Genomic DNA, 13124 nt, shown 5'->3' with positions numbered 1-13124 from the left:
AACGACCTGCTATATAAAACTATTACACGATCTATCCCCTCAGGTGAATGCCATAAAAAAAAACTAAATAAAAACAGTGCCAAAACAAAGTCTAATGCTAAGCAATCTAAAAATCGTATGTACTCCGCCTCATCCTGCAAAAAACAAGCTCCTACATAAGACAATTGCCCAAAAAATTAAAAAAAATATGGCTTTCAGAAAATGGTAACACAAAAATATATTTTTCACTGTGTAAAACTTAAAAGGGTTGTCTTATCTCAGACAATGGGGGCATATGGCTTGTCTTATAGATGTGGGTCCGGCCACCACCAAGCAGTCTCCCTATAGAAGTGAATGGGAGCACACTGCTCATGACCAGCCACTGCTCCCATTCACTTCTACGGGCGCAACGGAAATAGCCGAGCCAGCGCATGGCTATTTGTGGCGGCCCCATAGAAAATAAATGGAGGGCAGCTGCGTATCCGCAGCGCGTCCTCCACCACTTTCAGGGCTCCGTTCTATATATAGGTGCGGGTCACAGCGGTGGGACCCTCACCTACTATAAGACAATGGTGGCATATCTTAGCAATATGCCCCCATTGTCTGAGATGAGACAATCCCTTTAATAGAAATAAAAAAAAAAATTGACATATTAGGTATCGCTGCGTCTGTAATGACCTGCTCTATAAAAATATGACATGACCTATCCCCTCAGGTGAATGCCATAAAAAAAACTGCCATTTTTGGTCCCCTTGCCCCAAAACAGTGTAATATTGAACGACCAAGAAACCATATGCACCCAAAAAATGCAATAATAGATATGTCAACTCTTCCTGCAAAAAAGGAGCCCCTACACAAGAAAAATAAAAAAATATATGGCTTTCAAAAATGAAAACATGATTTAAAAAAAATCCTTTATTATGTAAAAAAAATAAAAAATATAGACATATTGTCACAGTGTAGTTTACTGTGACACGGGTTACCGTGTTGCTCGCTTTAGTAGCTCTTGGGCATAATGGCTGCGATGGATGCCATGTAGGCTGATTACCTGATGAACGAATGAAATGCTCATTCATCGGGTACCATAATTTGAACATTTGTGCGCACATAAAAATGATTATTTACTGGAAGTAGATTGTGCTGTGTAATCACGATCTGCTGCCGGCAAACATCTAGTCAGTATGGGGAAGAACATTGACAGTAGTGATCACTGCTCCCCATACAATGGAGATCACTACATGTAAATACAGCATTCTCCTCTGTTAAAGAGGACCTTTCACTAGATTAAAAAATCTAAACTAAGTATGCAGACATGGAGAGCGGCGCCCAGGGATCCCCCTGCACTTACTATTATCCCTGGGCGCCGCTCCGTTCTCCCGGTATAGGCTCCGGTATCTTCATATGTTAGGCTCCACCCAGTGGAACCTGCTGGCGTATCTTTCTCCCAGGCTGGAGCGCTGGCCAATCGCAGCGCTCAGCTCATATCCTGAGAGAAAAAAAACCTCTCAGGCTATGAGCTGAGCGCTGCGATTGGCCAGCGCTACAGCCTGGGAGAAGGAGACGCCGGCAGGTTCCACTGGGTGGAGCCTAACATGTGAAGATACCGGAGCCTATACCGGGAGAACGGAGCGGCGCCCAGGGATAATAGTAAGTGCAGGGGGATCCCTGGGCGCCGCTCTCCATGTCTGTATACTTAGTTTAGATTTTTTAATCTAGTGAAAGGTCCTCTTTAAAGAGCAGGCAATTGTTGGGAAGGAACGCTTCCTTCCCAACAATCTCCTGCTCTGTCGCCCTGTGCAAAGGGACCTTAACAGATTAGGTTATCAACTACAATGAGCTGCTAAACTGCAAATATTCATGTGCATGAGCCTGAAAAATAAACTAGTAATATTTATTTTTTGTAACTGTAGGGTGGGCCCCTAGAATAATTTCCACTGGTGGGCCCTAGGCACCCCAGTCCGACACTGGCTGGGAGTTGTAGTTTCACAGCAGATGGAGTACTGAAGGTTGCTGATCTCCACCTTAGGTCAACCAGAGTATTATTTTGATGGCCCAGTGAGGGCAGCGGCAGCATAGTAGAGGTGATAGGTTCCCTTTCATTCATTCCTTCCTTTTATTAGATTCTTATGTGATCCCTGATTACTCACACTTCACCCACTCCTTAGCCCATCCTATTGGTCCTGCATAAAAAAAACTGTGAGTAAGGCTACTTTCACACTTGCGTTGTTCTTTTCCGGCATAGAGTTCCGTCACAGGGGCTCTATACCGGAAAAGAACTGATCAGGTATGTCCCCATGCATTCTGAATGGAGAGTAATCCGTTCAGTTTGCATCAGTATGTCTTCAGTTCAGTCGTTTTGACTGATCAGGCAAAAGAGAAAACCGTAGCATGCTACGGTTTTATCTCCGGCTAAAAAAACTGAAGACTTGCCTGAATGCCGGATCAGGCATTTTTTCCCATAGGAATGTATTAGTGCCGGATCCGGCATTCAGAATACCGGAATGCCGGATCCGTCCTTCCGGTATGCGCATGCGCAGACTGAAAAAAAGGTGAAAAAATAAATGCCGGATCCGTTTTTGCCGGATGACACCGGAAAGACGGATCCGGCATTTCAATGCATTTTTTCGACTGATCAGGCATTTTTAAGACTGATCAGGATCCTGATCAGTCTTACTAATGCCATCAGTTAGCATACATTTTGCCTGATCCGGCAGGCAGTTCCGGCGACGGAACTGCTTGCCGGATCTCTCTGCCGCAAGTGTGAAAGTAGCCTAAGTGTCATTTAACTTGTGGATTGAACTTCTATTAAGTGACTGGAGCCAAATATGGCCTTCTCTATCACAATTCTAGAAAGGATTTATAAGATTTTGTTTGGCTGGTATGTGACTCCTTCCAGATTGCATAAGTCTAGCCCTAATAGCTAGTAGGTGCTCAAAGAATTGTTCACACAAATGTTTCTAAAGTCCCAGATTTTGGTTCTGTCCAGTAATATAAGTTTTTTTGGGAAAGGGTATCCCCCTCTTACTACTGTGGACTGGCAAGCATCTTTCAGTCACCATGTATCCTGACTAGGATTCAGCAGCTTCGCCAAAATTCGACAAGAAATTCATATTCGTTATGACTACCCAAATAATATGGGTTGCAGTATAAAACACATCCATACCAATGAAGTATTTTTTTACTGGCATATTCTTTATAAGTCAAATAGAAGAGACTTAAACACTAAGATGACATAACCAAATAAAAGAGAATAAGTATTCTGCCAGAAACAGTATCATCTGCCTGCAGGTGATTCTGAGACTTCATGCTTAGCCATGTATTAAATACCTATCAAGACAAAAATTAAACAGACCATTAAATGCAACTTGTGGATTAACATTAGGCTATTTTTCTTTCATTGTCAGGTTTCTCAATTCTTTTGAATTGAACGCATTAGAAATTCATTCCTTTAGCAAGATCGCTAAGCTTACATCAGACACTTTCTTACAGCCAAGATTTAAAATACTCACCTTTTACAGGATACTAATGTTTCATATTCTTCTACTTTACTTCAAGCAGAAAAGTCTATTTTTTATCTCTCCACCCAGATACTTAAGTAGATTTACTTAGGATTGTTGGAGTGGATTTTCATTCTGCTGTATTGATAGAACTTCTGTGGAACTTGAGTGGTTTGCAATATTCTTGTGAATCCTTACTTCTGTAACTTTATCCATTCACTTTGTAAGCTCAGCATTTTAGCCTCCAGGCTTCACTTGACTTCAGTTTCCAAGACGGAAGTATCTGTCTGGCTTCTAGCAGAGTCATCCATTTGATCTCTTATGGGGATAATTCCTTTGTTAGTTAGCCACCTAGTGGACATCCTGTCTCAGGTCTTTCTGGAATCGGAACTCATTGTACAGAGACATGCTCAGTGGCTCAATGGTTAGCACTTGCCATGTCGGGGGGCTTGAGTTCTCCTGGAGAAGATCTGCTTCGAGTTTGTATGTTCTCCCAGTGTTTGTGTTGTTTTTCTCTGGGTACGTAACACTGATAGGATAATTTTGGAATTTAGATTTAGATTTCAAGTCCCAGTGGGGAAAATGTGATGACATTCTCTGCATAGTGCTGCGCAATAAGGTGGTGCGATGTACTGTAAATGAGCAGTGGTACCTAACCTTTTGCATGTTATGCATCACAATCAAATATGACAGATAATGTTCACCCACACTGAATTATGAAAGTGTAAAACCCTAGTTTTAAAAGTTATGCTGTATTAGAATAAATAGGAATTCTAGCTCAATAGGGACATCCGAAAGAATGACTTCTTCAACAGGGCTTCCAATAGAAATCAATAAAGCTGGCATCCTGAGACATAACTGAATGAAATAAAAGGTAACATGCAGGATTCTAATCATCAACTTTTTGTCCAGCCGAAACCCAGCATTTATGCCAGAAAGAGGCCAGATCCCATATGTAATTATGATATAATTAAGGCAGGCTTAAAGAGGACCTTTCATGGGTCCAGACATTATAAAATAAGTAGCACGTTATGTAAGGCATAAAGCAGGGATCTAATAGCGCTTACTATTTTTCCTGGGCACCGATCCATTCGCCCGCTGTACCCCTGTTAAATTCTCCTGCCTGGTATGCTAATTAATAGCATCGGAACAGGAAGGGGGAGATGCCAGGGTTTCTCAATGAGCATCTCCAGAAGGGGGGTAGGGCGTCATGCGTTGTCATGACAATCCCCCCCCCCCCCGGGATGTTAAAAGGCAGCGTGTTTGCACGCGCTTACGTCAGCGGCCTGAAGAGGCGCATTTGTGCGCGAATTGGCCGTCGCCACTGTGCATGTAAGAATTGCTGTCCGCCCCTGCATGCTCTGACAGTAAAGTGTTACTTGTATCCCAGATGAAATAAAGGATCTTTGGATTTATCAATGCTGGGTGAGTGCCGCCTCATTGTCTTCTCCTATTTCTGGAATTTTTGGCTGTCTGTTTGAAGGCGTTGCACCACTGAATTGCAGTTTAACAAGGGTACGCTGGACGTCCGTGTTTGAATGATCTGTGCATAGGGGGTGATCAGGGGATGCGAGCTGTGCCGCTCAGCTTCTCCTCTATTTACTATATATTCTGTCCTCCCGACATTATTATATATGTACACTGCGTGCAGAATTATTAGGCAAATGAGTATTTTGACCACATCATCCTCTTTATGCATGTTGTCTTACTCCAAGCTGTATAGGCTCGAAAGCCTACTACCAATTAAGCATATTAGGTGATGTGCATCTCTGTAATGAGAAGGGGTGTGGTCTAATGACATCAACACCCTATATTAGGTGTGCATAATTATTAGGCAAAATGGGTCAAAAGAAGGACTTGACAGGCTCAGAAAAGTCAAAAATAGTGAGATATCTTGCAGAGGGATGCAGCACTCTTAAAATTGCAAAGCTTCTGAAGCGTGATCATTGAACAATCAAGCGTTTCATTCAAAATAGTCAACAGGGTCGCAAGAAGCGTGTGGAAAAACCAAGGCGCAAAATAACTGCCCATGAACTGAGAAAAGTCAAGCGTGCAGCTGCCAAGATGCCACTTGCCACCAGTTTGGCCATATTTCAGAGCTGCAACATCACTGGAGTGCCCAAAAGCACAAGGTGTGCAATACTCAGAGACATGGCCAAGGTAAGAAAGGCTGAAAGACGACCACCACTGAACAAGACACACAAGCTGAAACGTCAAGACTGGGCCAAGAAATATCTCAAGACTGATTTTTCTAAGGTTTTATGGACTGATGAAATGAGAGTGAGTCTTGATGGGCCAGATGGATGGGCCCGTGGCTGGATTGGTAAAGGGCAGAGAGCTCTAGTCCGACTCAGACGCCAGCAAGGTGGAGGTGGAGTACTGGTTTGGGCTGGTATCATCAAAGATGAGCTTGTGGGGCCTTTTCGGGTTGAGGATGGAGTCAAGCTCAACTCCCAGTCCTACTGCCAGTTTCTGGAAGACACCTTCTTCAAGCAGTGGTACAGGAAGAAGTCTGCATCCTTCAAGAAAAACATGATTTTCATGCAGGACAATGCTCCATCACACGCGTCCAAGTACTCCACAGCGTGGCTGGCAAGAAAGGGTATAAAAGAAGAAAATCTAATGACATGGCCTCCTTGTTCACCTGATCTGAACCCCATTGAGAACCTGTGGTCCATCATCAAATGTGAGATTTACAAGGAGGGAAAACAGTACACCTCTCTGAACAGTGTCTGGGAGGCTGTGGTTGCTGCTGCACGCAATGTTGATGGTGAACAGATCAAAACACTGACAGAATCCATGGATGGCAGGCTTTTGAGTGTCCTTGCAAAGAAAGGTGGCTATATTGGTCACTGATTTGTTTTTGTTTTGTTTTTGAATGTCAGAAATGTATATTTGTGAATGTTGAGATGTTATATTGGTTTCACTGGTAAAAATAAATAATTGAAATGGGTATATATTTGTTTTTTGTTAAGTTGCCTAATAATTATGCACAGTAATAGTCACCTGCACACACAGATATCCCCCTAAAATAGCTAAAACTAAAAACAAACTAAAAACTACTTCCAAAAATATTCAGCTTTGATATTAATGAGTTTTTTGGGTTCATTGAGAACATGGTTGTTGTTTAATAATAAAATTAATCCTCAAAAATACAACTTGCCTAATAATTCTGCACTCCCTGTATATAATTGCCCGGCCTTTCTAATAGGTGTGTTGTTGCATCCCCTTGTCAGATTGCAAAAATAAAGGGGGTCATTTACAATCAGATATACGCCAGTTTTCTGGTTATTTGCTCTGCACTCTGCTACTTTTCCCCACTCACGCCAGGTCTAAAAAAGGAGGTGTGGTGTGGGCGGGGAAGGGGACGGAACAGGAGACCCGTCTCATTTTCATTTTTTATGCCTGTTTTAGGCATAGAAAATGGTCTAAATCTAAGCCAGCAAGGATGCATGTGTTTAATAGGCTGCACTATCAGTCACATGACGCGTCTGGCAACATATCTCCACGCCGGATGTGCCGGCATTATCACTGATTGGCTGGCGCTCTTGCCTTTGGAGGCCAGGCCTAGTTGTCTACGGAGAAGCGTGCTCGCCAGCCTCAGCGCCCGGGTTACACCTCTCCATTTAAACAGGGGTCTCAGGTCACATGTTCTCTCCGATATAGCAGTTATCCCCTTTCCAGTGGATATACATACATAACTATTATGTAAATTTGCCAGGCAGGTTCCAGCAAGGCACACTTTAGGCATGCATTTGCCCTATAGAGGTCTATTATGGTCTATTATGTCATGGAAAGAAAGCAACAGACACCAAGTGTCACATGACCTTTTCAAGATGGACTCTCTCTAGTTCGTTGTTTCATCCTTTTGCCATGCAGTAATCTCATGATGTCTATTGAAGCTATGACTTTTTGAGACTCCATGTCTACCTCGATAAGCTACAAAGAAATCAGTTCTTGGAAAGAAAAAAAATAAATCTTATCGAATTAGTAATTTTGTATCAATCTATGCATCAACTAAATCAATGCAATCCAGGTGGTATATTCTATTTTGGGGTATGTTAGAGTATGCCTATACTGTAAATAGAAATACTGATTTAGCGACCATTACTTTGACTTGCTCAACATGTTAATGCAAAAAAACACATTACAGTATTACAACAAATCATAAGGACTATGCTGGTGCAGGGGCGCCAGAATAACGCTGGCTATATCTGTATCTTATTCTAGTTTCTAACATGACATCTTATTGTTGTAAATCGGTGCAATGTGCTATTTAAGGGGCATGGGGTCTTAGATAATCTAGCAACAGCCTTGGAACAGAGCAAATAAGTTTCTGAAAACCTGGCAACTACTTTGGCATACTGTATGTGTGGTGCTGAGAATGTGACAAAACAGACTGTGCAAAAAGTGAATAAAATTGAACTAGAATTAAGATGTTTTGGCCCTGATTTATCAAGACGGGCTAGGCTAGTCTCAATATCCCCTGCACCGCCAGAGGATGCATTTAATTTATGACAAGGCACACAATTCCAGCTTTGTTTCTCTTCTATAGATCAATTATTTGAATTTATTTGTTTATCGGCCAAGTAAAATAAATGACCTTAAAGTTTCAGTAACTGCATTTGAATGTTTATGTAGTTTTCGTTACTAGTGGATCAAGCAGCTAGCACTGAAAAATAACTATATTCCAAATCAAATTTTTCATTGAGTTGGTTTACACAGAAATTGTCATGTCTACAGTTAATGATATGAGTATTTGTTATTCTTACAAAAGAAATCTCCCAGTGCTGTTTTTAAGGGCATTTTTATCCATTTACCGGCATTGAAGTCAAAGTGTTTGATGTTCTTTCATTTGCACATTCATTATTCTCAGTGATATGAAGCAGCAGGAATCCTGCCCCACAACAGCACTGTAGACAAAGCAATCATTCATGGATTGTGAAAACTTAATATGTAAAATGTTTTACTTTTAACGTCTACATTTGACTTCACTATTATTTTCAATTATTAGTATGCACGGGAAGTAGCATCCCATATTAACTGTAAGAAAAGTAGAACCGAAAACTCCATTGTGAGAGAATCACGTTGGAATACCCTTTGGGGAGAGTAATATACCTGGTGCATCAGTTTTCTAGAATAAAGAAAGGATTTGTGACTTTTTAAACACCATTGCAACTATAGTCACAGTTGCCATTTTTACACTGCCCTCATCACTTTTTGAAAAGGGGCGTGGTCAGGTAGAGCATGGGCGGAGCCACATTTATCATTTATGCCAAATTACTGGTGTAAATGAGAACTGAAATCTACATAATCTACAAGCTGGTGTAAATTTCACTCAGGTGCTGTCACAACCAGACAGCTGAGAAGCTCTGACAGGAGCCTTCCAGATCCTCCTCCTTGAGTTTCTTTGTTTTGGTTTCAGTTCCTCATCTCGTTAGTCTATCTCAGCTGTCATGCAGTTGGACTGATTGCTTCCCTTTAAGTTCCTCCCCATAATGCAGTAGTGTGCGGCTTATACAACTTCCTGGAGTGTGTGTGCATGCTGTTCCTATTTCCCAGTCCTCTGCAAGATAAGTGCTGTTCCTTTATTTGTGATTTTCTGTCTGCTGGATTTCAGGAGACCCTGACTCCCTCCGTGTCTGGTGTAGGGAGCCGGTGGTCGTGTCCCCTCACTATTGTAGGGTCTTCAGGTATTAGATAGCCGAGGTACGTGGATATGCGACTATCCACCTTTGGGGTGTTCGCATAGGCTGAGCAGTCAGGGAGAGTGGCAGGTCTCATGCAGGGGTCTCCCTTTTGTTCCTTAGTTGTGGATCCAGTGAGTCATTGAATATATTGCATTGTCTTGTTTCCTGTACACCATCCGTGACATTATAAGCCGCCAAAACCGTCTCAAGCATGGATCCGGTTTCACTTTTGGCTGAACGCTTCCAGGGTCTTTCATTGGAGGTAGCTGATCTCCGTAAGACTTTTTCTCAGTTTCAAGTGACCGGTTCAGCTTGCGTTCATGGAGTTTGTTCTGAGCCTAAGATCTCGCTCCCGGATACGTTCTCCGGCGGTAGTGAGTATTTTGTGCGTTTTAGAGAGGCTTGCAAGCTCCATTTTCGCCTTCTTCCCCATTCCTCTGGTGATGAGGAACGGAGGGTGGGGATCATTATATCGCTGATCAGGGGTAACGCTCAGTCCTGGGCCTTTTCGCTGCCGGAGGGGGCACGGCCCCTCCGTTCAGTGGATGAATTCTTTTTAGCCCTGGGTCAGATATATGATGATCCGGATCGTATTGCTCTGGCTGAGTCTAGACTACGTCTGTTATGCCAGGGTAAACAATCCGCAGAGATATACTGCTCAGAATTTCGGAGATGGGCAGCTGATACTGGTTGGAATGATGCTGCACTCCGAAGTCAATTTTGCCATGGTCTTTCAGAGGGATTGAAAGATGCATTTGCCTTTCATGAGAGACCTACCTCCTTGGATTCTGCTATGTCTCAGGCCGTTCGTATTGACAGGCGTCTTAGAGAGAGAGGAGAGATCTCTCCTTCCTGTCATACTCAGTCCCGGGACAGTGCAGCGGTCTCATTCTGTGCGCAGGGGTCTCAGTCGCTGTCAGCCCCTTCTGAGCAGGAGCCCATGCAGCTGGGGTTGATTGCCTCTGACAATAGAAGATTCAGCCCGCATGGGAAGGTTTGTTTTTGTTGTGGAGGTATAAATCATTTGGCAAATGTTTGTCCCTCTAGGAGATTCAGGCAGTCTTCTGGGAGTAATAAAGAAACAAAAAGGAAAAAATCTTTTAAAAATGTTCCGTCTGTTACTATTGGCAGGGTTGAGGCGGAAATTGAAGGTTTTCCGTTTGCTTGTAGTTCCCGTTTTGTCCTGCCTGCTAGGGTGGCGCTAGAGAGCAAGAGCATTTTTTGTGAGATTTTTGTGGATAGTGGAGCAGCTGTCAATCTCATTGATAATCAATTTGCAATAACTCATGGTTTCCAGGTATGCACTTTGGGAAAGGATATTCCTGTTTTTGCTATTGATTCCGCTACACTTTCTCAGAAATCATTAAAGGGCATAGTTCACAATATCCGTTTAATAGTGAGTGATGCTCATGTTGAGGATGTGTCATGTTTCGTCCTTAGCGGTTTGCCTACTCCTCTAGTGTTGGGGCTACCCTGGCTCACTAAACATAACCCCACCATTGATTGGCAAGCGAGGCAAATAAATGGTTGGAGTGACTTTTGCAGAGAGAATTGCCTCATGACATCTGTTTCTGAGGTTTCTACTAAGACTGTACCACCTTTCCTCTCTGAATTTTCAGATGTCTTCTCTGAGAGTGGAGTTCAGGATTTGCCTCCGCACAGGGAGTACGATTGCCCTATTAATCTCATCCCAGGCGCCAAGCTGCCTAAATCTCGTTTATACAATCTTTCCCAACCTGAGAGGGTCGCTATGCGTGCTTATATCTCTGAGAGTCTGAGAAAAGGACACATACGACCCTCGAAGTCACCTGTTGCCGCTGGTTTTTTCTTTGTTAAGAAAAAAGATGGTTCTTTAAGACCTTGTCTGGATTTCAGGGAGCTGAACAGTATCACTATTCGTGACCCTTATCCGCTTCCTCTGATCCCGGACCTGTTTAACCAGGTTGTTGGGGCTAAAGTCTTTTCCAAATTAGACCTAAGAGGGGCATACAACCTGGTCAGGGTCAGAGAAGGAGACGAATGGAAGACGGCTTTCAATACCCCTGAGGGCCATTTTGAAAATTTGGTTATCCTTTTTGGTTTGATGAATGCCCCAGCCGTTTTTCAGCATTTCGTGAACAGCATTTTTTATCATTTAATGGTAAATTTGTATTAGTGTATTTGGATGACATTTTGATTTTTTCTCCTGATTTCAAGACTCATAAGGAACACTTACGTCAGGTCTTGCTCATCCTGCGGGAGAATAAATTATACGTGAAACTGGAAAAATGTGTGTTTGCGGTTCCTGAAATTCAATTTCTGGGGTTTCTTCTCTCCGCTTCTGGTTTTCGCATGGACCCCGAGAAGGTCCGCGCTGTGCTTGAGTGGGAGCTTCCTGAGAATCAGAAGTCTGATGCGTTTTTTGGGCTTTGCCAATTATTACAGGAAATTTATTTTGAATTATTCCTCTGTTGTTAAACCACTCACTGATATGACCAGAAAGGGGGTCGATTTTTCTTCCTGGTCGGTAGAGGCGCGTAAGGCCTTTTCTAATATCAAGGAGAGTTTTGCTTCCGCTCCCATCCTGGTACAACCTGATATTTCGTTACCCTTCATAGTTGAGGTTGATGCTTCTGAGGTAGGGGTGGGTGCGGTCTTGTCTCAGGGTTCCTCTCCTGCCAAATGGCAACCGTGTGCCTTTTTCTCGAAGAAACTCTCCTCCGCAGAGAGAAATTATGATGTGGGAGATAGGGAATTGTTGGCCATCAAGTTGGCTTTTGAGGAATGGCGCCATTGGCTAGAGGGAGCCAGACACCCTATTACCGTGTTTACTGACTATAAAAATCTGGCCTACTTGGAGTCAGCCAAGTGTCTGAACCTGAGACAGGCCAGATGGTCTTTGTTCTTTTCAAGGTTTAATTTTGTTGTCACGTTCCGCCCTGGGGTTAAGAATGTGAAGGCAGATGCCCTGTCACGTTGTTTTCCGGGAGGTGGGAATTTTGAAGACACGGGTCCCATTTTGGCTGAAGGTGTAGTGGTCTCTGCTCTTTTTCCTGAATTGGAGGCAGAGGTGCAGGCAGCCCAGTCAGAGGCTCCTGATCTTTGTCCTCCTGGGAGGTTGTTTGTGCCTCTCGCTTTGAAACACAAGATTTTTAAGGAACACCACGATACGGTCCTTGCTGGGCACCCGGGGGCAAGAGCCACACTGGATCTCATCGCTCGGAGATTCTGGTGGCCTGCGCTTCGTAAGTCGGTTGAGGGTTTTGTGGCAGCTTGCGAGACTTGCGCTCGTGCTAAAGTCCCTCATTCACGGCCATCAGGTCCTCTCCTTTCCTTACCCATTCCTTCCCGTCCTTGGACACATCTGTCCATGGACTTCATAACGGACTTGCCTCGTTCCTCGGGGAAGACTGTGATTCTGGTGGTGGTGGACCGTTTTAGCAAAATGGTGCATTTCATCCCTTTTCCTGGTTTGCCCAATGCTAAGACGCTGGCGCAGGCATTTATTGACCACATTGTCAAATTGCATGGTATTCCTTCAGACATAGTTTCTGATAGGGGCACGCAGTTTGTTTCCAGATTCTGGAAGGCTTTCTGTTCTCGCTTGGGGGTTCGGTTGTCATTCTCTTCTGCTTTCCACCCGCAGTCGAATGGCCAGACAGAGCGCGTCAATCAGAATCTGGAGACATATCTGCGCTGTTTTGTGGCGGAGAATCAGGAGGATTGGTGTTCTTTTTTGTCCCTTGCTGAGTTTGCTTTAAATAACCGTCGTCAGGAGTCCTCTGATAAGTCACCATTTTTTGGTGCATATGGGTTTCATCCGCAGTTTGGGACTTTCTCGGGAGAGGGGTCTTCTGGTTTACCTGATGAGGACAGATTCTCCTCGTCTTTGTCATCTATTTGGCAAAAGATTCAGGATAATCTAAAGAGCATGAGTGAGAGATATAAGTGTGTGGCAGATAAGAGACGTGTGCCTGGT

Source organism: Bufo bufo, chromosome 3 (genome assembly GCF_905171765.1).
Source record: "Bufo bufo chromosome 3, aBufBuf1.1, whole genome shotgun sequence".
Classification (NCBI taxonomy): domain Eukaryota; kingdom Metazoa; phylum Chordata; class Amphibia; order Anura; family Bufonidae; genus Bufo; species Bufo bufo.
This window is presented reverse-complemented; position numbering follows the sequence as displayed.